Here is a 21920-nt window from a genome sequence, read left to right on the forward strand (position 1 = left end):
GAAGAACCGAAAAACAAAAATAAATAAAAATACAATACAATAAAATAAAATAAAAATAAATACAAAATAAAATAAAATAAAAACAAAAATAAAACATAAAACCCGCCCCACCCCCACCACCCCATACACACAATGGCAGAAATGCCCTTGTGGGTAAACTTGGAGAGCCTGCTAGCTTTGAGGGAAAAAATGAGGAAATGTAGCAAGTGTCTGGGTTCACCCACCAGACCCAACCAGCACACACAGAACCACCACCACCAACAACAAAAAGCCAGAAGTTCCACTGTTGCTCAAGGTGTGAATCCTGCTAATACTGAGCAAAAACAAAATAACATACAGAAATTGGGGAAAATTGGCAGGCAGTCCCTGAGTTCCATCCTTAGGATCAGCAGGATTACCACTCAAATAAATAAAATGTCACAAGCTGAGCTTTGTCGGAAATTGAAGAGCCTGCTAGAAGGAAAACACACAACTACACCAGGAAGGAAGGAAGGAAGGAAGGACTGAAGGAAGGAAAGAAGGAAGGAAGGAAGGAAGGAAGGAAAGAAGGAAGGAAGGATGGAAGGAAAGAAGGAATTAAGAAAAGAACGAAAGAAGGAAAGAAAGAAAGAGAGAGATAAAGAAAGAAAGGAAGATGGAAAGATGGAAGGGATGGAAAGAGGGAGGGAGGGAGGGAGGGAGGAAGGAAGGATGGAAGGAAGGAAGGAAGGAAAGAAGGAAGGAAGGAAAAAGACAAACAAGAAGTATTTTCAGGCCTGAGCATAAATAAGCTCTAGGGTTAGCAGACCCCAACTCTGTAGCAACAATAAAAAAATAATAATAATATGAATGAATAGGAAGGTAATAGAAGAGAAAAGCCCCTGAAAGATCTTAGCTATCAGAGTGATGTTTGTTCTTGCCTGAAATTCTAGATTCTCAGTAGGCTGATGGTTGTGAATCTTAATTCTCACCCTGGCCAGGTGGGAAAAACCATGAGAATTGTAAGCAATAAATCACACACATACAGGAAAGAAAAAAAGAGAGAAACAGAGAAAGCAAAAGAAAGAAAGAGAGAGAGAGGGAGAAAAGAAAAGAAAGAATCAAAGAACAAAAGAAGGGAGAAGCAGAAGGAATAAAAAAGAGAAAGGAATAACAAAAGAAAGGAAGGAAGGAAGGAAGGGTTGTTTAGTTCTCAGCCTATGTGGAGATGGAGCTCTGTGCTCTGCCCCCTGGGGCTGTGCAGCCTTGGGAGAATTGATAGGCTGGGCTCCACCTGACTTCCTTATTCCCTGAGCTCTGGGCAGAGACCCGGCTCGGGAGGGGGCTGTGGGCACCAGCAGAGGTCATCACTCAGGCGCTTGCTCGCCCGAGGGGCTGCGCCCAAGTCAACCCCATCACCAGCAGCCATCTAGGCTGCTTTGCTTCTCTTTGTGTTTTTTTTTAATTTTTATTATTTTTTTTTTAGGATTTTAAAGAAGGGAGGGTTATATTATACTTATAAAATCACTTATAGAATTAATTTATACCATGTTCATTTCTAAAGGAAGGCTATAGGGAATTGTATACACACTACAAGTAAAATTAGAACTAATTAAAAAACAACTTGAAGCTTAAGCGATGAATGATTTAGCTAGGTTTAAAGTGGGACCCAACACCTCTGCACTATGCGCGTTCATCCTAAGTGTGCTAAGGATGGAGAATATGGAGCCGACAGCGTTTTCAGGCAACCACAGACAGTGGGATCGCAGTTGTTTCCTTCAGATGAATGTTCCTGTTGACTTTGCAGGACTTTCACTTCTTTTATTTTTGGGGAAGAAAATCAGTCGAGTGTTTTCAGGCAGGACAATTGGTGACCATCAGAGCAGCCTTCTATGAGGTTAGCAGTGTTCAGAGCCTCCAGCTCAGGTTCCCTTGCATGCCCCTGTTGTTCCAAATCCCCTGACTGGGGTTGTGTGAGTCAATGACAGGGCATCTTGCTCTCAGTGACTTTGGTCTTTCAGTCTCTGCCATCCCTGGAAATGTTCTCTTCCTGGGGAAGCACACAGCAGCACAGTCTGCAAAGGGCAGCGACTATCCTGCCAAACACCCCCGTTCTTCCCTGCTCTCTCCTGGGTCTAGAGTCTCTGTAATCATCCTGAGGCTGCCCAGAGGGAAGGGCATTTTCCTCGGATGTGTTGTTTCTGCCCCCAAAACAACAGCAGCCAGGGGAGTTTCCTGAGCACGCTGGGGACACAACAGTGGGCAGTTGCTGTGCAGCCTCCTCTGGCTGCATTTGACATTCATTCCAGGAGAATCTGCTAGGCCCCATTCCAGGCTCCTTGCAGCCCTGACTCTTGCTAACCCTGCAGAGGCTGTTCTCATATCCAAGCCATGCAGGGAGCAGGGATTGGGATTTGGCGTTGCAGCGCTGCATCTCCCCCTGGCTCTTGGGGGTGGAGGAGCAGTGGAGGGCAGTCTCCAGGTCTTCCTGGGAGAGGACCATGGGACTGGAGTGCCTCTGCAGTAAATAGAGGGGAATGGCAGGCAGGGAGGCACTTCTGCCACTCTGCTTCTCATCCCAGGCCAAGAGAAACTGATATGGCAATGGCATAGATTGAATCTGGGAAGGTAAACCCATCTCCCCGTGGTTCTTGGGGGTGGAAGAGCAGTGGAGGGCAGGCTTGGGCTCTTCATTGGAGAGGAGACTGGGACTGGAGCTCCTCTGCAAGAAGCAGAGGGGAATGGCAGGCAGGGAGGCACTTCTGCCACTCTGCTTCTCATCCCAGGCACACAGAAACTGATATGGCAATGGCACAGATTGAATTTGGGAAGGTAAACCCATCTCCCCGAGGTTCTTGTGGGTGGAGGAGCAGTGGAGGGCAGGCTCCATGTCTTCCTTGGAGAGGAGACTGGGACTAGAGCTCCTCTGCAAGAAGCAGAGGGGAATGGCAGGCAGGGAGGCACTTCTACCACTCTGCTTCTCATCCCAGGCCCACAGAAACTGATATGGCAATGGCACAGATTGAATTTGGGAAGGTAAACCCATCTCCCCGAGGTTCTTGTGGGTGGAGGAGCAGTGGAGGGCAGGTTCCCGGTCTTCTTTGGAGAGGACACTGGGACTGGAGCTCCTCTGCAAGAAGCAGAGGGGAATGGCAGGCAGGGAGGCACATCTGCCACTCTGCTTCTCATCCCAGGCCCACAGAAACTGATATGGCAATGGCACAGATTGAATTTGGGAAGGTAAACCCATCTCCCCGAGGTTCTTGAGGGTGGAGGAGCAGTGGAGGGCAGGCTCCATGTCTTCCTTGGAGAGGAGACTGGGACTGGAACTCCTCTGCAAGAAGCAGAGGGGATTGGCAGGTGGCGAGGCATTTCTGCCACTCTGCTTCTCATCCCAGGCCCACAGAAACTGAGATGGCAATGGTGAAGATTGAATCTGGCAAGGTAATCCCATCTCCCCGTAGTTTTTGGGGGTGGAGAAGCAATGGAATGCAGGCTCCAGGTCTACCTGGAAGAGGATACTGCGACTGGAGCTCCTCTGCAAGAAGCAGAGGGGATTGGCAGGTGGGGAGACAATTCTTCCACACGGATTCTCATCCCAGGCCCACAGTAACTGAGATGGCAATGGAGAAGTTTGAATCTGGCAAGATAAACCCATCTCCCCATAGTTTTTGGGGGTGGAAAAGCAATGGAGGGCAGGCTCTGGGTCTCCCTGGGAGAGGATACTGCGACTGGAGCTCCTCTGCAAGAAGCAGAGGGGCATGGCAGGTGGGGAGGCAGGTCTGCCACTCTGTTTCTCATCCCAGGCCCACAGAAACTGAGATGGCAATGGTGAAGATTGAATCTGGCAAGGTAATCCCATCTCCCCGTAGTTTTTGGGGGTGGAGAAGCAATGGAATGCAGGCTCCAGGTCTACCTGGGAGAGGATACTGCGACTGGAGCTCCTCTGCAAGAAGCAGAGGGGATTGGCAGGTGGGGAGACAATTCTTCCACACGGATTCTCATCCCAGGCCCACAGTAACTGAGATGGCAATGGAGAAGTTTGAATCTGGCAAGATAAACCCATCTCCCCATAGTTTTTGGGGGTGGAAAAGCAATGGAGGGCAGGCTCTGGGTCTCCCTGGGAGAGGATACTGCGACTGGAGCTCCTCTGCAAGAAGCAGAGGGGCATGGCAGGTGGGGAGGCAGGTCTGCCACTCTGCTTCTCATCCCAGGCCCACAGAAACTGAGATGGCAATGGTGAAGATCGAATCTGGCAAGGTAAACCCATCTCCCCGTAGTTTTTGGGGGTGTAGAAGCAATGGAGGGCAGGCTCCAGGTCTACCTGTGAGAGGATACTGGTATTGGAGCTCCTCTGCAAGAAGCAGAGGGGAATGGCAGGTGGGGAGGCAGGTCTGCCACTCTGCTTCTCATCCCAGGCCCACAGAAACTGAGATGGCAATGGTGAAGATTGAATGTGGCAAGGTAAACCCATTTCCCCGTAATTTTTGGGGGTGGAGAAACAATGGAATGCAGGCTCCAGGTCTACCTGGGAGAGGATACTGGGACCGGAGCTCCTCTGCAAGAAGCGGTGGGGAATGGCAGGTGGGGAGACAACACTTCCACACGGATTCTCATTCCAGGCCCACAGTAACTGAGATGGCAATGGAGAAGTTTGAATCTGGCAAGATAAACCCATCTCCCCATAGTTTTTGGGCTTGGAAAAGCAATGGAGGGCAGGCTCTGCATCTCCCTGGGAGAGGATACTGGGACTGGAGCTCCTCTGCAAGAAGCAGAGGGGAATGGCAGGTGGGGAGGCACTTCTGCCATTCTGCTTCTCATCCCAGGCCCACAGAAACTGAGATGGCAATGGTGAAGATTGAATCTGGCAAGGTAAACCCATCTCCCCGTAGTTTTTGGGGGTGGAAAAGTAATGGAGGTCAGGGTCCAGACCTACCTGGGAGAGGATACTGGGACCGGAGCTCCTCTGCAAGAAGCAGAGGGGAATGGCAGGCGGGGAGTCAATTCTTCCACACGGATTCTCATCCCAGGCCCACAGAAACTGAGATGGCAATGGAGAAGTTTGAATCTGGCAAGGTAAACCCATCTCCCCGTAGTTTTGAAGGGTGGAAAAGCAACGGAGGGCAGGCTCTGGGTCTCCCTGGGAGAGGATACTGGGACTGGAGCTCCTCTGTAAGAAGCAGAGGGGAACGGCAGGTGGGGAGGCACCTCTGCCACTCTGCTTCTCATCCCAGGCCCACAGAAACTGATATGGCAATGGCACAGATTGAATTTGGGAAGGTAAACCCATCTCCCCGAGGTTCTTGAGGGTGGAGGAGCAGTGGAGGGCAGGCTCCATGTCTTCCTTGGAGAGGAGACTGGGACTGGAACTCCTCTGCAAGAAGCAGAGGGGATTGGCAGGTGGCGAGGCATTTCTGCCACTCTGCTTCTCATCCCAGGCCCACAGAAACTGAGATGGCAATGGTGAAGATTGAATCTGGCAAGGTAATCCCATCTCCCCGTAGTTTTTGGGGGTGGAGAAGCAATGGAATGCAGGCTCCAGGTCTACCTGGGAGAGGATACTGCGACTGGAGCTCCTCTGCAAGAAGCAGAGGGGATTGGCAGGTGGGGAGACAATTCTTCCACACGGATTCTCATCCCAGGCCCACAGAAACTGAGATGGTAATGGAGAAGTTTGAATCTGGGAAGGTAAACCCATTTCCCCATAGTTCTTGGGGGTCGAGAAGCAGTGTAGGGCAGGCTCCAGGTCTACCTGGGAGAGGATACTGGGAATGGAGCTCCTCTGCAAGAAGCAGAGGGGAATGGCAGGTGGGGAGGCAGTTCTACCACTCTGCTTCTCATCCCAGGCCCACAGAAACTGAGATGGCAATGGTGAAGATTGAATGTGGCAAGGTAAACCCATCTCCCTGTAGTTTTTGGGGGTGGAAAAGCAATGGAGGGCAGGCTCCAGGTCTACCTGGGAGAGGATACTGGGCCTGGAGCTTCTCTGCAAGAAGCAGAGGGGAACGGCAGGTGGGGACGCACTTCTGCCACTCTGCTTCTCATCCCTCGCCCAGAGAAACTGAGATGGAAATGGTGAAGATTGAATCTGGGAAGGTAAACCCATCTCCACGTGGTTCTTGGGGTTGGAGGAGCAGTGGTGGGCAGGCTCCAGGTCTTCCTTGGAGAGGACCATGGGACTGGATCTCCTCTGCAGGAAGCAGAGGGGAATGGCAGGTGGGGAGGCACTTCTGCCACCCTGCTTCTCATCCCAGGCCCACAGAAACTGCGATGGCAATGGTGAAGATTGAATCTGGCAAGGTAAACCCATCTCCCCGTAGTTCTTGGGGGTGGAGGTGCAGTGGAGGGCAGGCTCCAGGTCTACCTGGGAGAGGATACTGGGAATGGAGCTCTTCTGCAGGAAGCAGAGGGGAATGGCAGGTGGAGAGGCACTTCTGCCACTCTGCTTCTCATCCCAGGCCCACAGAAACTGAGATGGCAATGGTGAAGATTGAATCTGGGAAGGCAAACCCATTTCCCCGTAGTTCTTGGGGGTGGAGGAGCAGTGGAGGGCAGGCTCCAGGTCTACCTGGGAGAGAATAGTGGGACTGGAACTCCTCTGCAAGAAGCAGTTGGGAATGGCAGGTGGGAAGGCATTTCTGCCACTCTGCTTCTCATCCCAGGCCCTCAGAAACTGAGATGGCATTGGTGAAGATTGAATCTGGGAAGGTAAACTCTCTCTTTCCTCTAGAGGGAAGGTGGAAAGGTTTGTGAAAGTTGTGTATTTTCCAGTACCCAAGTGTTCAAATTGTGCAGAGCTGACACTGTCTGACTTGAAGTCCCTTTGTAGAAGCAGGTAGGTGGCCATCACGGCATCAAATGTCCTCTGTGTTACTGACTCGTGGATCTGACGCTCGGTGTAGCCCATGTCACACATTATGTTGACAACCAGGGGGTCTAGGTGATTGGTCAGTTGCTCATCCCGATACAGGGAGCCTTCCTCAATCGGAGCCAACCATGGGTGCACCATGACTTGTTGTATATTCGGCCTGTATTCTGGATTTACAGTTAAGAACTGGGAAATGATGCTTTGTCCTTTTGCACTCAAGTGAAATGGTATCTCATACCTGCCATTCACAATTGCTTCACGTAGCTGGTTGCTATTGCTTCCTTGAAAAGGGAATTGTCCCGTCACCATAAACAAAAGTATTGTGCCCAGACACCACACATCGACCTTGAAGCCATCATACGCTTGCTTCAAGTAGATCTCAGGGGCACGGAAGACATAGGCTCCTCGGACTTCTGTGAGCAACTGCCCTGGGGCAACTCTTACACTTAACCCAAAGTCGCTGACTTTGGCATTGCCGTATTCATCCAGTAGGATGTTGTCAGGCTTTAGGTCGAGGTGCGCAATCCAGTTGACATGGCAGTACTGCACAGCACTTAATATCTGCTGCAGAAGCTTTCTGGCTTCGTTCTCAAAAAGGCAGCGTGAATTTTGGATCCAGGTCTGTAGGTTTCCCTTGGTGGCCATTTCCATGACCAAATATGTGTGTTCCTCTCCCTGGATCACTTGGTACACCCTGATCAGGTGGGGGTGACTCAGGGACTTAACAATGTCCACCTCATTTTCTACCAGTATGGGGTAGTCTCTTGTCTGCAGTACTTTCACTGCTACCTCTTTGTCTGTGAGGTGGTGACAGGCCTTCTTCACATGCCCATAGGTGCCAGAGCCAATGGTGTGATATACATAGTATTGGCTGGTAAGGGCCTCCTCGTCTTGGGAGGAGAATGTGGTACATTCGCTGTGACTTAACTCCATATTCTTGATGGGACAGCTAGGGAAATGTGTTGGGTCGTGAATCTTAAGTAGACTTATCTGGATATATACGCCAGGTAAAAAATCTTAAACTTAGCTAAATAGTAGGGTAGGTATGTAATCTTAAACTTAGATAAAGCAATGTGGTGGGTATTAAATCTTAATTAAACTTAGCTAAATCACTTCAACAATAGCTCAGCTTAGCACAGTATAACCCCCAGAATAATGGAAATCCCCCCAACCCACACCACCCCAAGCCTCCCTCCCTCCCCCCACCCCCACCCCCAAATGAAAGCTTCAACCTCGCTCAGGTTTCAGTGCAGCCTTTTGTCTGATCGCAGGAGTTCAGTCGGGATCGCTCAGCACCACAAGGGAGGAAGGAACCGCCTTCTGCAACTGCAGCCTGGCCTCGGAATGACAGGTGAGGAAATGGGCCAATCACAGGCAGGCCCGTGACAACACCGAGGGATGGACCAATCACAGGCGGTACCGGTGACATCGGCCCCCGTGGCGGTCTTGCGCCTAGGCCTCGAGCACCAGCCGCTGTCAAGGACGCGAGGGCCCGAGGACCGCCGCCAAGCACGCGAGGTGGACGCCGCGGTCACCTGCGAGGCCCGAGGTGGACGCCGCAGTCACCCGCGAGGCCCGAAGAGGACTTCGCACAGTCATCCGCGTGGCCCGAGGTGGACGCCGCGGTCACCCGCGTGGCCCGAGGTGGACGCCGCGGTCACCCGCGTGGCACGAGATGGCTGCCGCGGTCACCCGCGTGGCGGCATCTCAGGAACCCCGAGGACTGCGGTCCAGCGCCTCCAGGTCTCCCGCGCTGCAGGCCCAGGCCCTCGGCCTCCCTGTGGCAGGCGCCGCATCCTGGCCTCTCTGCGGTGGAGAGACTAACCACAGCTAAGCCACATTCCCAGCCCCCACTTCCAACCTGTCGCTGGTGAGTTGACCTAAGAGTCTCATGTACTTTCCTTCCTTTGCTTGTCTTTCCATGTGGATCCTTAGCTCTCAGCCTCCTGAGATCTCCTCAGCTAGGATAAGAAGTATTACCAAGGCCCCGGGCTCTCTTGTTTTATTTTATTTTTCAGGGGGTGGGGTAGGGGGGGTTGGGGCAGTCGTGGGGCTTGAACTCAGGGCTTGGGCTCTGTCCCTGAGCTTCTTTTTGCTCAAGGCTAGCACTCTGCCACTTGAACCACAGCGCCACTTCCAGCCTTTTCTGCTTACGTAGTGTAGATGAGTCAAACCCAAACTTTCATACATGCTCGGCACACACTACTGTAAAGCCTTTCCTTCCTTCCTTCCTTCCTTCCTTCCTTCCTTCCTTCCTTCCTTCCTTCCTTCCTTCCTTCCTTTCCCTTCCTTCCTTCCTTCCTTCCTTCCTTCCTTCCTTCTTTCCTTCCTTCCTTCCTTCCTTCCTTTCTTTCCCTTCCTTCCTTCCTTCCTTCCTTCCTTCCTTCCTTCCTTCCTTCCTTCTTTCCTTCCTTCCCTCCCTTTTCCTCCATCCTTCTTCTTTCTTCCCTTCTTTTTTTCTCCCTTCTATTTTTTTCTTCCTTTCTTCCTCTCAATCTTTCTGCATTTGTGCGCACATGCGCGTGCTGGTTCTGATGCTTGAACTCAGGGCCTGGGTGCTGTCCCTGACCTCTTCAGTTTAAGGCTAGTGCTCTATTACCCTGAGTGTAAGTCGCTGGGGTTTTTCCCAGGTCAGAATTCTAGGCTGTAAACATGAGATTCTAAGACTTGAGAGTCAGTCTCCACTGTTGCTCCTGGCCTTTGCCTGTCAATCTGGACTTACAGTAGACTCATGGCTTTGGGTGTGGGCGTCCATGTGTGTGGTCTTGTGTCCCCTGCCTTATCAGGCTGGCCCAGAGTTGGTCAGTCCTTGCTTGTCCTGTGGCTGGCTGATGGGAGCAGTTTGGCCTTCCCAAGGTGCCTTTGAGGGGCAGGTAGGAAGGCACATGTAGAGAAAGGCAGCAACCCAGAAGATGCCCACATCTCTTTTGTAATGTAGTGCTGGTCCTGGGACCTGAAATCAGGGCTTGGGTGCTGTTCCGTAAGCCACAGCCCCACATCCAACTTTTTGGTAGTTTATTGGAGATAGAGTCTCATGGATTTGCCAGCCCAGGCTAGCTTTGGACTGTGACCCTCAGATCTCAGCCACCTAAGTAGCTATGATTATAGACATGAGCCACCAGTGCCTAGCTTCCCAGATCTCTTTGATTGGGGAGGAATGGGCCTGTGGCGTGAGCCTGCAGCCTCCACTGAATGGCAGGTTGTTTGGTGCTATCTCTGGAGTTGAGGCCTCATTGCATCTGGAGGTATGAGAGCCCCATGCACAGGACTTCTGAGGCCTCATCTGCTCAGAAGACTGAGCCCCACCGTGCTTGGTGAAGCCACACCCATCCACTGTTTTTACATCGTCTGGAAGGTGCTCGTCTCTTCCGGGAATGAGGTTGCCTGTCCTCCAGGAAGCACATAGCCATCAACAGTGAAGATAGTATCAATTTCCTTTATCCACAAAGCTGTGTGTGTGTGTGTGTGTGTGTGTGTGTGTGTGTGTGTGTGTAGAGAGAGAATATATGTGTGCCCATGTGTGTGCACACCTATCCTGGGGCTTGAACTGAGGGCCTCTCCTTCTTCCTTAGCTTTTCCTTTTCTTTGGTTTTTGTTGGTTGTGGGGCTTGAACTCAGGGCCTGGGTGCTGACCCTGAGCTCTTTTGCTCAAAGCTAGCACTCTACTACTTTAAGCCACAGCACTCCTTCTGGTTCTCTGGTGGTTAATTGGAGATGAGCGTCTCAGACTTTCCTGCCCAGCCTGGATTCGAACTACCATCTTTGGACCTCAGCCTCCTGAGTAGCTACGATTGCAGGCATGAGCCATTATATCACAGGAGGTTTCAGAGCTGAGAAAACTGAGGATCAGGGAGATTAAGTTCTGACTAGTGTGCAGTTAAGAAATCTGTGGCTAGAGACTACTCTAAGTCACCACACTGTTCTGGATGCTATGATCCAGTTCATTACATAGTTGACTACTGGCTGGGAATGTGGCTTAGTGGTAGAGTGCTTGCCTAGCATGCATGAAGCCCTGGGTTTGATTCCTCAGCACCACATAAACAGAAAACGCCAGAAGTGGCACTGTGGCTCAAGTGGTAGAGTGCTAGCCTTGAGCAAAAGAAACTCAGGGACAGTGCCGAGGCCCTGAGTTCAAGACCCAGGACTGACAAAACGACAACAAACAAACCAGAAAAAGGTTGAATGTTGTATCTCCGCCACTCAGAACCTAGGACCCAGCTCACCTGGCCTCCTCACCACACAGGGCCAGCTGATAAAGCCCCCCCCCCCTCAATTCAGCAATCTCTATCAGGCTCTAACAGGCCCAGGGGAACCTTGATCTGGTTGCCCCCTGCCCCCCCAGGGTGGGGCTTTCCTAGCAGTCAGCTGCCTCCTGGTCTACCCAAGATAAGAAGAGCTGCAGGCAGAGTGGGTGGGAAACTTCTAGAAGTGTAGTAGACACGGGGTGGTGGTGTGGGGTGTTGGGGCCTTTGTAGGCCCAAGCACAGAGGCCTCTGAAGCCCAGAGAAGGTGTCATTGTACCGTCTGTGCTTGTTGGTGTGTACTCTGTGCCCCAAGTTCATGTTGTGATTCCTGATTTCAACCTGGTCTTAAAATTTTATTTTCTTTAAGGCTGGTCCTAGGGCTTGAACTCAGGGCCTGGGCTCTGTCTCCGAGCTTTTCTTGCTCAATGCGAATGCTTTAGTACTTTCGCCACAGCTCCACTTCTGGTTTCTTGGGTGGTTAACTGGTGATAAGAGATCTTACAGAGTTTCCCCTCTAGGCTGGGTTTGAACTGTGATCTTCTGATCTTAGCTTCCTGAGTGAGGCTAAGTGAATCATCAGAGCCTGGTCCAACCTAGTCTTCTTACAGTAAAGAAACAATCCCTAAGAAGCTCCAGTGGACAGGCAGACAGAGAGACAGGCAGGCAGACAGGCTGATGGCAGGATAGATGGACTGGACATTCTCAGTCCCCACATCTAACCACGAGTGGATTGGCAGAGCCTGGTTTCTGCCTCCTAAGCCTGAACACCCACTGCACACATGTCTACTGGGGGCACACAGGTCTGCAGGATTCCTCCCCGCCCCCAATTCCCCTATGTTTCCAGGGCAAGGCAGGGCAGGGCCACCAGGCCAAGCCAAGACTTGTTTACTTGTCTAAAGATCAGAAGCTGTGTGCCATGGAGCCTGAGTTGCTGGCCATGGCTAGCTGTGTCCCCAGCTGAAAGATAAACTATGATGAGGGGAAGCCGGCCACCCCTGGAGTGGGTGGGTGAGAACATCACTCCTCTAGAACTCTCTGGTTAAATCCCCTTTCAGCTCTATTGCTGGGTCCTACCAGACTCCTTTGGGCTTCTCCTAGGGGCTTTCCACGCCTCAATCTCTTTCTTTACCCTCTCCCCATTCTGCTACACCTATCCATTTTTTTGTGGGTGGGGAGAGGATGCTGGTACTTGGGCTTGAACTCAGGCCTTATACCTCTGCTTAGCTTCTTCCACTCAAGGCTGGCATTCTACCCTCTAAGCCATACTTCTACTTGTGGGTGTTTGTTTTTCACTGTTTCATTGGAAATTAGGCTCCTGGGGAATTTTCTGCAGTCCACAGATTTCTACCTACTGAGTAAGCTAGGACTACAGGTATGAGGTACTGGAACCCAATTCCATCTCCTTCCTTCCTTCCTTCCTTCCTTCCTTCCTTCCTTCCTTCCTTCCTTCCTTCTTCTTTCTTTCTTTCTTTCTTTCTTTCTTTCTTTCTTTCTTTCTTTCTTTCTTTCTTTCTTTCTGTTCTGTGTATGGATCCTGGGACTTGAACTCAGAGCCCAGGTGCTGTCCCTGAGCTTCTTTGCTCAAGCTAGTGCACTACCACTTGAGCCACAGCTTCACTTCTGGCTCTTTTGGTGAGGCAAGAGTCTCAAGGAATTTTCCGGCCCAGGATAGCTTTGAACCGTGATTCTCAGACCTCAGCTTCCTGAGTAAGGATGATAGGTATGAGCCACCAGTGCCCGGCTTCCATTGTTTGTTTTAGACCCCGACATGTTTGTACTTCACCATGCCTCAGTTTCGCTATCTGTAAAAAAAGGGCAGGGAGCAGTGGACGGGCTCAGGTGTGGCCACCATGTCAGAGGGTGGGTGGGGTGGAAAGGACCCCATGGTGGGGGGAACCCCTATTTCTAGGGATTGCCATACTCCACATCCCCTTCACCTATCCCCCCAACTGTTTCCCACACTTGGTTCTCCTTTGCACCGCTCTTTGCCCGTCCTCAGGAAATGGAACCTTGAGTCACCCTGGGGCTTCTAGTGTGGGTGTGGTGGCAGGATTTGTCACTGGAATCTGTTAGAATGCTGGCTTTTCAGTACTGGAACCCGAGGCACAGACAAAGCCCTCTCGGCTGTGCTGGCCTCAAGGGAATTTGCCATCATTTCTTATCTGTCCCCACCGGGGCTCTGGATCCTGTTCATCTCTCTCTCTCTCTCTCTCTCTCTCTCTCTCTCTCTCTCTCTCTCTCTCTCTGTCTGTCTTTTCCTCTCTTTCTCATCTTGCTATCTAAGCACTGTTCGTGGCTTCCTTTGGTCAAGGCTAGCACTCTACTTTTGAGCCACAGCACAACTTCCGGCTTTTTTCTATATGTGTGGTGCTGAGGAATTGAACATAGGGCTTCATATATACAAGGCAAGCAGTCTACCACTAGGATGTATTCCCAGCCCCCATGTTAGTGTTTTATAGCATCACAGGAAGGTTAACACACACACACATAAACACACACACACACATACACACACACTGTGATCAGAATTTTCAAAACACACATATCAATGGACGTGGTCTCCAGAGTTACATGTGCACACACAAGAACCAACCCAACACAACCACCACAAGTGTGCACACATTTCCCAATGTATCAGCATAGAAAAGTGTTGGAAACAGTCATGCCAGGTATTTAATTCATGTCACGTTCTCCGACTGGGAAATGACAGCCCTGTCTCATTATCCTCCTTTATAAATTAGAAATCACAAATCTTGGAGTTGGAGGCGTGGCTCAGTTAGTAGAGGGCCAGCCAAGGATCAGGTATCAAGTCCCAGTCTCAGATCTTAAAAAAAAGAAAAAGAAAAAGAAATCATCTCATAGGTTTATGATGAGAATTTACCTAGTTAATGACTGTAAATCATTTGACACATAAAACTCAAATTCTTAGGGTCATGATGCAATAGTAAATTTGTAGCTAGCCCCCCCACCAAAATATATATATATATTTTTTCATTGAAATTAATGCTGATTCCTTTGCCTGTCTTTGCTACCCTCTGGTGGCCATAGTTGAGAATGCACCTATTGCAAGGCTTGACTTCTTTGCCTTTAATCTTTTTTTTTTTTTTTTGCCATTCCTGGGCCTTGGACTCAGGGCCTGAACACTGTCCCTGGCTTCCTTTTTGCTCAAGGCTAGCACTCTGCCACTTGAGCCACAGCGCCACCTCTGGCCATTTTCTATATATGTGGTGCTGGGCAATCAACCCAGGGTTTCATGTATACAAAGCAAACAATCTTGCCACTAGGCCATATTCCCAGCCCTCTGCCTTTAATCTTGTTCGTTCATTCTTTCTCCTCTCCTATCTGTCTCACCCTCCCCTCTCCTCTCCCTCTCTCCAGCCCCTCAGTATTGGGGCTTGAGCTTAGGGGCCTAGACATTGTCCCTTAGCTTTTTCCACTCAAGGCTAGCATTCTACCACTTGAGCCACAGTACCACCTCTGGCTTAATAACTTCTGGGTAATAAATGAAGTGACCCCCCCACCATGTTTGTGAGACAAAAACCCTAAGCATACATGTAAAATATTTAACACTGGTCTTCACACAAAGGAATGCTGCAGAAATGGTCACTACTGGTATGTACACCTATTTATATCCATTTCATGGGTGAGAAACTTGAGGCTCAGAAAAAGGAAATGTAGAAAATAAATCTGTTTTAGTCAGGTGCTGGTGGCTCACATCTATAATCTCAGCTACTCAGGAGGCTGCAATTTAAAACCAGCCTGGGAAGGAAAAGTCTGAGAGACTTTTATCTCTAATGAACCCCAAAGGGCCAGAAGTGGAGCTGTGGCTTCAGTAGTGGAGTACTAGCCTGGACCACAAAAGCTCAGGGACAGCGCCTAGGCCCAGAGAGTTCAAGTTCCAGGACCCAGTAAAATCACAGCAACAAAATCTGCTGAAAGGGCAGCGACCTGGAGCCCCCAAGTAGGCAATTGCTGGGAAGACTTAGCACCTGCCCTGAGCTTTCCCTGGGGGCCGCTGGGCTGTTCCCACCCTGAGCTCTCAAGCAGAGCTTCTCCCTGGGTCACTCCCCTCCCCATTCCCTGGGGTTCCAGGCCTGTTGTGGACTGTTTCTTCCTGTCCGGAGGCGCCTGCATGACATCCCCTATTCTAACATCTCCTGCTTTGAGTGCTGGCCCAATCCAGGACCCAAACTACCTTCCACCATCCCACATGGAGTCTTGATAACAAACTTTCCATAAGGAACTTGTCATTTAGACTGATTACTATAAGGGAATTTGCTTGGTTTGGTCCAGAGCTCATATGAAACAAGCCAAAGCAAAGTTGGCTGTCCGTGGTCCAGACAGTGATGTTGTGAAAAGGACTGAGCTCTTTGTAGTGTGGGACATCATATAAGGATATTTGAGAGCTGGTAAACTGAAAGGAAAAAAAAGTACATGAACTTGAACATTCACGAAGAGGATAGAAAAGACAAGGACGGATAAGATGGTTACAAAGAAGCAGGAAAAAATGCACACTTACCACTGTGCTTATTATGGTGAGGACAAATGACCTAGAGGTGGACAAAGGTAAAGCTATGAGAATGCTCAAGGCAGTGTGAGGTCAACTTGGGTTGTCCCTGAGGGTGGAGGGAAAATACCATGTCTTCAGTATCCCAGCTTCTGTCCCTCCTAGAGATCCTGGGGTGCATCCTTCTAGGGTAATGTCAGGAAGAAATCACAGTTCACCTACCATCCTGACTTCTACCCTTTCTATTGGGGTCAAGATTGCCACAGTGCTGGAATCTCTTGGTTGGATGCTTAGATCTCTGGAAAGCAGACTGTTCATGGTCAGGACTTTGGGTGGTGTTCACAACCCCTGGTGGTGACGGTGCTCCAAAGCTATCAGTCCAAGCCCCAGGACTGGCAAAAAGAAAAAAGAAAAAAAAAAGAAATGAGTGCTTCTCATGATCAAGTGAAGGGCTGGGAATGTGACTTAGTGGTAGAATGCTTGCTTAGCATGCATGAAGCCCTGTGTTCGATTCCTCAGCACCATATACATAGTAAAAGCCAGAAGTGGTGCTGTGGCTCAAGTCACCGAGTGCTAGCCTTGAGCAAAAAGAAGCTAGGGACAGTGATCAAGTCCTGAGTTCAAGCCCCAGGACTGGCAACAAAAAACAAAACTAAACAAAAATGTATGCACTGCCTTACGTATGAAACTGTAACCCCTCTGTACATTACTTTGACAATAAAGAAAAAAAAGAATTAAAAAGAAGTTTAAAAAAAATAAATAAATGAAAAGGAAGTCAAAGAGAGGAACCAATCAGAAGTTTTAAAATCATGGCTCAAACCTGTTATCCTACCAGCTCAGGTCACTGAAATCTGAGGATTGCGGTTTGAAGCCAGCCTGGGCAGGAAAGTCCATAAGACAATTTTTAGTGAGTGGGCTTGGACTTAGGGTGCTATGCTCATGAGTAAAGCTCTACTACTTTCTGTCTTGTTAGTGGTTAGAGATAAGAGTCTCATGGACTTTCCTGCACAGGCTGGCTTTGAACCACAATCCTCAGATTTCAAGCCTGTCCCTAGTGCCCAAGGCTTTCCATGGAACTCTTATTTCCTATTAACCACCAAAAAGAAAAAAAAAAAGCTCAGAAGTTGAGCTGTGACTCAAGTAGTAGAACCTGTTAACCTTGTGGGGGAAAAAAAGAAACTGAAACAAAGTATCCATGTGGGGCTGGGGATATGGCCTAGTGGCAAGAGTGCTTGCCCCTTATACATGAGGCCCTGGGTTCAATTCCCCAGCACCACATATATAGAAAATGGCCAGAAGTGGCGCTGTGACTCAAGTGGCAGAGTGCTAGCCTTGAGCAAAAAGAAGCCAGGGACAGAGCTCAGGCCCTGAGTCCAAGCCCCAGGACTGGCCAAATCAACAACAACAAAAACCCACAAAGTATCCATGCCCCAGTTCAAGCCCCAGAGTTTCCACAAAAGAGAGAGAGAGAGAGAGAGAGAGAGAGAGAAAGAGAGAGAGAGAGAGAGAGAGAGAGAGAGAGAGAGAGAGAGGAAAGAAAGAAAGAAAGAAAGAAAGAAAGAAAGAAAGAAAGAAAGAAAGAAAGAAAGAAAGAAAGAAAGAAAGAAGAAAAGATTGGCAGACTGGCAGAAGTGGAGCTGTGGCTCAAGGAATGAAGCCTGTTAGGACTGTATTAAAAAAAAAAAGTAACAAAACATCCCAGCAATCCAATTGTGGCTCTACTTGAACACTTTCTTTGAATTAAGCATAACAACAAAAGCAAAACAAAAATCACCAGCTCTAACAGTAATGGGGTACAGATTTCAAGCCCTAGCAAAAGAATAAAAACAAAACAGTGGTTGACCTGGTGCTCAAGTTTTAGAGTCTGCTAATTTCAAATTGAAAAACAAGGCAAAAAAACCCCAAAAAACCAGAGAGTAAGTGGCTATGTTCTAACATCAGGCCACAGGAACTGACTTAAAGAAGGAGAAGAAGAGAAAAAAAAAGAACAATAAAATAGATTAAAAGGAAGATGATAAAAGAGAGAGACATTAAAAGATTTTTAAATTATGGCTCAAACCTGTAATCCTACCTACTCAAGTTGCTGAAATGTGAGGATTGCGATTCGAAGCCAGCCTGGGCAGGAAACTCCATGAGACATTTTTTAGTGAGTGCCTGGGGTGGGCTTGAAATTAGGGTGTTTGGTGCATGAGTAAAGCTCTACTACTTTCTGTCTTGTTGGTGGTTAGAGATAAGAGTCTCATGGACTTTCCTGCACAGGCTGGCTTTGAACCACAATCCTCAGATTTCAAGCCTGTCCCTAGTGCCCAAGGCTTTCCATGGAACTCTTATTTCCTATTAACCACCAAAAAGAGAAAAAAAGGACAGAAGTTGAGCTGTGACTCAAGTAGTAGAACCTGTTAACCTTGTGGGGGAAAAAAAGAAACTGAAACAAAGTATCCATGTGGGGCTGGGGATATGGCCTAGTGGCAAGAGTGCTTGCCCCTTATACATGAGGCCCTGGGTTCAATTCCCCAGCATCACATATATAGAAAATGGCCAGAAGTGGCGCTGTGACTCAAGTGGCAGAGTGCTAGCCTTGAGCAAAAAGAAGCCAGGGACAGAGCTCAGGCCCTGAGTCCAAGCCCCAGGACTGGCCAAAACAACAACAACAAAAACCCACAAAGTATCCATGCCCCAGTTCAAGCCCCAGAGCTTCCACAGAGAGAGAGAGAGAGAGAGAGAGAGAGAGAGAGAGAGAGAGAGAGAGAGAGAGAGAGAGAGAGAGAGAGAGAGAGAGAGAAAGAGATAGAGGAAAGAAAGAAAGAAAGAAAGAAAGAAGAAAAGATTGGCAGACTGGCAGAAGTGGAGCTGTGGCTCAAGGAATGAAGCCTGTTAGGACTGTATTAAAAAAAAAAAAGTAACAAAACATCCCAGCAATCCAATTGTGGCTCTACTTGAACACTTTCTTTGAATTAAGCATCACAACAAAAGCAAAACAAAAATCACCAGCTCTAACAGTAATGGGGTACAGATTTCAAGCCCTAGCAAAAGAATAAAAACAAAACAGTGGTTGACCTGGTGCTCAAGTTTTAGAGTCTGCTAATTTCAAATTGAAAAACAAGGCAAAAAAAACCCCAAAAAACCAGAGAGTAAGTGGCTATGTTCTAACATCAGGCCACAGGAACTGACCTAAAGAAGGAGAAGAAGAGAAAAAAAAAGAACAATAAAATAGATTAAAAGGAAGATGATAAAAGAGAGAGACATTTAAAGATTTTTAAATTATGGCTCAAACCTGTAATCCTACCTACTCAAGTTGCTGAAATGTGAGGATTGCGGTTCGAAGCCAGCCTGGGCAGGAAACTCCATGAGACATTTTTTAGTGAGTGCCTGGGGTGGGCTTGAAATTAGGGTGTTTGGTGCATGAGTAAAGCTCTACTACTTTCTGTCTTGTTGGTGGTTAGAGATAAGAGTCTCATGGACTTTCCTGCACAGGCTGGCTTTGAACCACAATCCTCAGATTTCAAGCCTGTCCCTAGTGCCTGAGGCTTTCCATGGAACTCTTATCTCCTTTTAACCACCAAAAAAAAAAAAAAAACCCAGACAGAAGTTGAGCTATGACTCAATTAGTAGAGCCTGTTAATCTTGTGGGGGGAAGGAAGAAACTGAAACAAAGTAGCCATGGCCTGACTTCAAGCCCCAGAGCTTCCACAAAAGAGAGAGAGAGAGAAAGACACAAAGACGAAAGAAAGAAAGAGAGAAAGAAAGAAAGAGAGAAAGGAAGAAAGGAAGAAAGAAAAAGAAAGAAAGAAAGAAAGGAACGAAGGAAGGAAGGAAGAGAGAAAGGAAAAAGGGGGAACAAGGTAAAATCACCAAAGCCCCAGAAGCAATAGTAGAGGGCATCTATGGAAAACATGTGTCTTTTCTATCCAACTAATTGGATTCCTTTCTATTAATCTTGTGGGAATTGTTAAGTTTATTTTCTAAAAAGTTTGGCTAGGTAGCTTGGCCCTTGGTTACATTTTGGTTACATCTCTTTAAATATGCACATTAAAGAAGACATCCTGTTTGAATCTCCTTGAGTTTTTGTGGCCTACTGTTAATTGAGGCATAGCATCCTTTACAGATGGAGCTGAGCTCAGCCAATCTGAGCAGAGGGGCAGGCCCTGCTGTGTTAGGCCCACTGTGTTAGGTTCAGTTGCCAGATTAGGAGCTGATGGTGCATCCTTCTGTAGATTTGGAACTGATGGTGCATCCTTCTGTAGAAGTGGAGTCCCTTTTGAGTGCTTTATTCCTAGGCTACACTCCAAACACGCTGAGCTACTTCTAACAAAGGCTAACACTTTTTATGTTTATTCTATCTGAAAACATTTGAGTGAAAATGATGAAACTGTTGGCTGGGAATGTAGCTTAGTGGTAGAGTGCTTGCCTAGCATGCATAAAGCCCTGGGTTCGATTCCTCAGTACCACACACACAGAATAGGCTAGAAGTAGCGCTATGGCTCAAGTGGCAGAGTACTCCTACTAGCCTTGAGCAAAAGCAGCTCAGGGACAGTGCCCAGTCCCTGAGTTCAAGACCCAGGACTGGCAAACAACAACAAAAAGATAAAACACTTAACATGAAATAAGAACAAGACTTTTTTTTCAAGTGAAAAGGCCTCTTAATGTGATCCTGACCTCATATCTACAATTTTCTTTGCACTAATTAGAAGAGGATTGTATGACAAGATTCCTAATGCTCTTACCATAGTAAATGTACAACCGTTCTTATTCTTATATACTATGTTAATGAAAACATTTAAAATATGGTAGTAACATTCGTATCTCAAGCTAAGAAAGGTCATCTTACCTCTCCCTGTCGAATTGCTGATTCTTCTTTAGGAAGAACTAGAACACAATACAGGCATGCTCTGTTGTGTTCAAAGTCTAAAAATGACCCCTCCCTCTGTATCCATACCAATTTGCTGAAATTAATTATTGCAATTTATGGAATCTAAATTATGTGGAAGCCTTTATTAGAAAAGGCTATTTCCAGGTGCTAGTGGCCTAGACATCTGTAATCCTAGCTACTGAGGAGGCTGTTCTAAGGATCATGGTTTGAAGCCAGTCTCAGTAAGGTCTGTGAGAATCTTGTCGCCAATAAACTACCAAAAAGCCAGCAATGTAGCTGTAGTTCAATTGATAGAGCACCATCCTTGAGCAAAAGCAGCACAAGGACAGCACCCAGTCCCTGAGCAGCACAAAATAAAGTAGTTTGTCATTTTTACTTTTTGAAATATTTGGGAAAACTTCACTAGTGCAGTTTGTATTGGGAATTAATATATATTATTAATTAAGAAATGATTAAAGACAAGGTATTGGATAGAAGATTCAAATACATGAACTGAATAATGAAATAATACTAAAATACAATTTTAACTTTCTGTTATAATTCAGAGAAACTTTTTAGAGAAGTATTTTGAGACATTAACTAATCCAATTGAAGGGACAACACTGAATGGGAAATACTGACATACCTTTTCCAGAGCAAATTAAGTTTCCTATAGTGAAATTATGGCAATGAAACCAATCTGCTACAAAAAAGTCTCTGCTACTTGAGCTTTAACAAATCAACAGAGACAGTGACATTCAGTACCAGGAAAATATGTATATGATCACATCACCATAGTAACAACATGTCACAGAACTTTCAGATTGGATCACAATTCATGCTGTTGGGCCTAACAGAGTATACTCAGTATACACAAACTATACACAGTATAGTTTAGCAACGAAAGAATCTCTTTTAAGGCTGGGAATGTGGCTTAGCAGTAGAATGCTTACATGAAGTCCTGAATTCGATTCTTCAGCACCACATAAACAGAACAAGCCGGAAGTGGCGCTGTGGCTCAAGTGGTAGAGTGCTAGCCTTGAGCAAGAAGAAGCCAGGGACAGTGCCCAAGCCCTGAGTTCAAGCCCCAGGATGGGCAAACATAAAAAAAAGTATAAGAAGAGTGAGAGGAAGGGTGAGTAGAGGAGGGATGGGTCAGAATATTGAAAGGGGTGGCATTGAAAATATTGGTATTGTATTCATAAACTTCTTGATCAAATGGAAACTCCTTTGCCCCACTACTTAATGATACTCCTCCTAATAATAATAACCATAATGATTAAAAAATGAAGTTTTCATTGGTACATATTCCACAAGTGTTTAGAATTTTCCCTCTCCCAAAGATGTAATTTGGTTATTATATGCTATATGAACTATACTCCTGACTTCTCAGATTCTCATTGTAAATGTGGACTTGAGCCAGTAAAGATGAGGGTATAGTTATGAAAGGAAATGTGAGGGGATCCTAGAACCTGTTCTTCTCCAACAGATTAA

General features: G+C 47.6%; 1 long non-coding RNA gene across 1 annotated transcript; it reads right to left on the reverse strand.

Annotated features, from left to right (window-relative positions):
- Window positions 1-15274: 15274 nt before the first annotated feature.
- On the reverse strand, window positions 15275-15978 carry LOC125345421. The gene is made up of 3 exons (XR_007209728.1): window positions 15800-15978; window positions 15590-15620; window positions 15275-15484 (listed from the first exon to the last, which is right to left on the reverse strand). It is a non-coding gene; the product is annotated as an uncharacterized LOC125345421 (long non-coding RNA).
- Window positions 15979-21920: the final 5942 nt, after the last annotated feature.

Source organism: Perognathus longimembris, unplaced genomic scaffold, assembly GCF_023159225.1.
Source record: "Perognathus longimembris pacificus isolate PPM17 unplaced genomic scaffold, ASM2315922v1 HiC_scaffold_5661, whole genome shotgun sequence".
In the NCBI taxonomy this organism is placed as follows: Eukaryota; Metazoa; Chordata; class Mammalia; order Rodentia; family Heteromyidae; genus Perognathus; species Perognathus longimembris.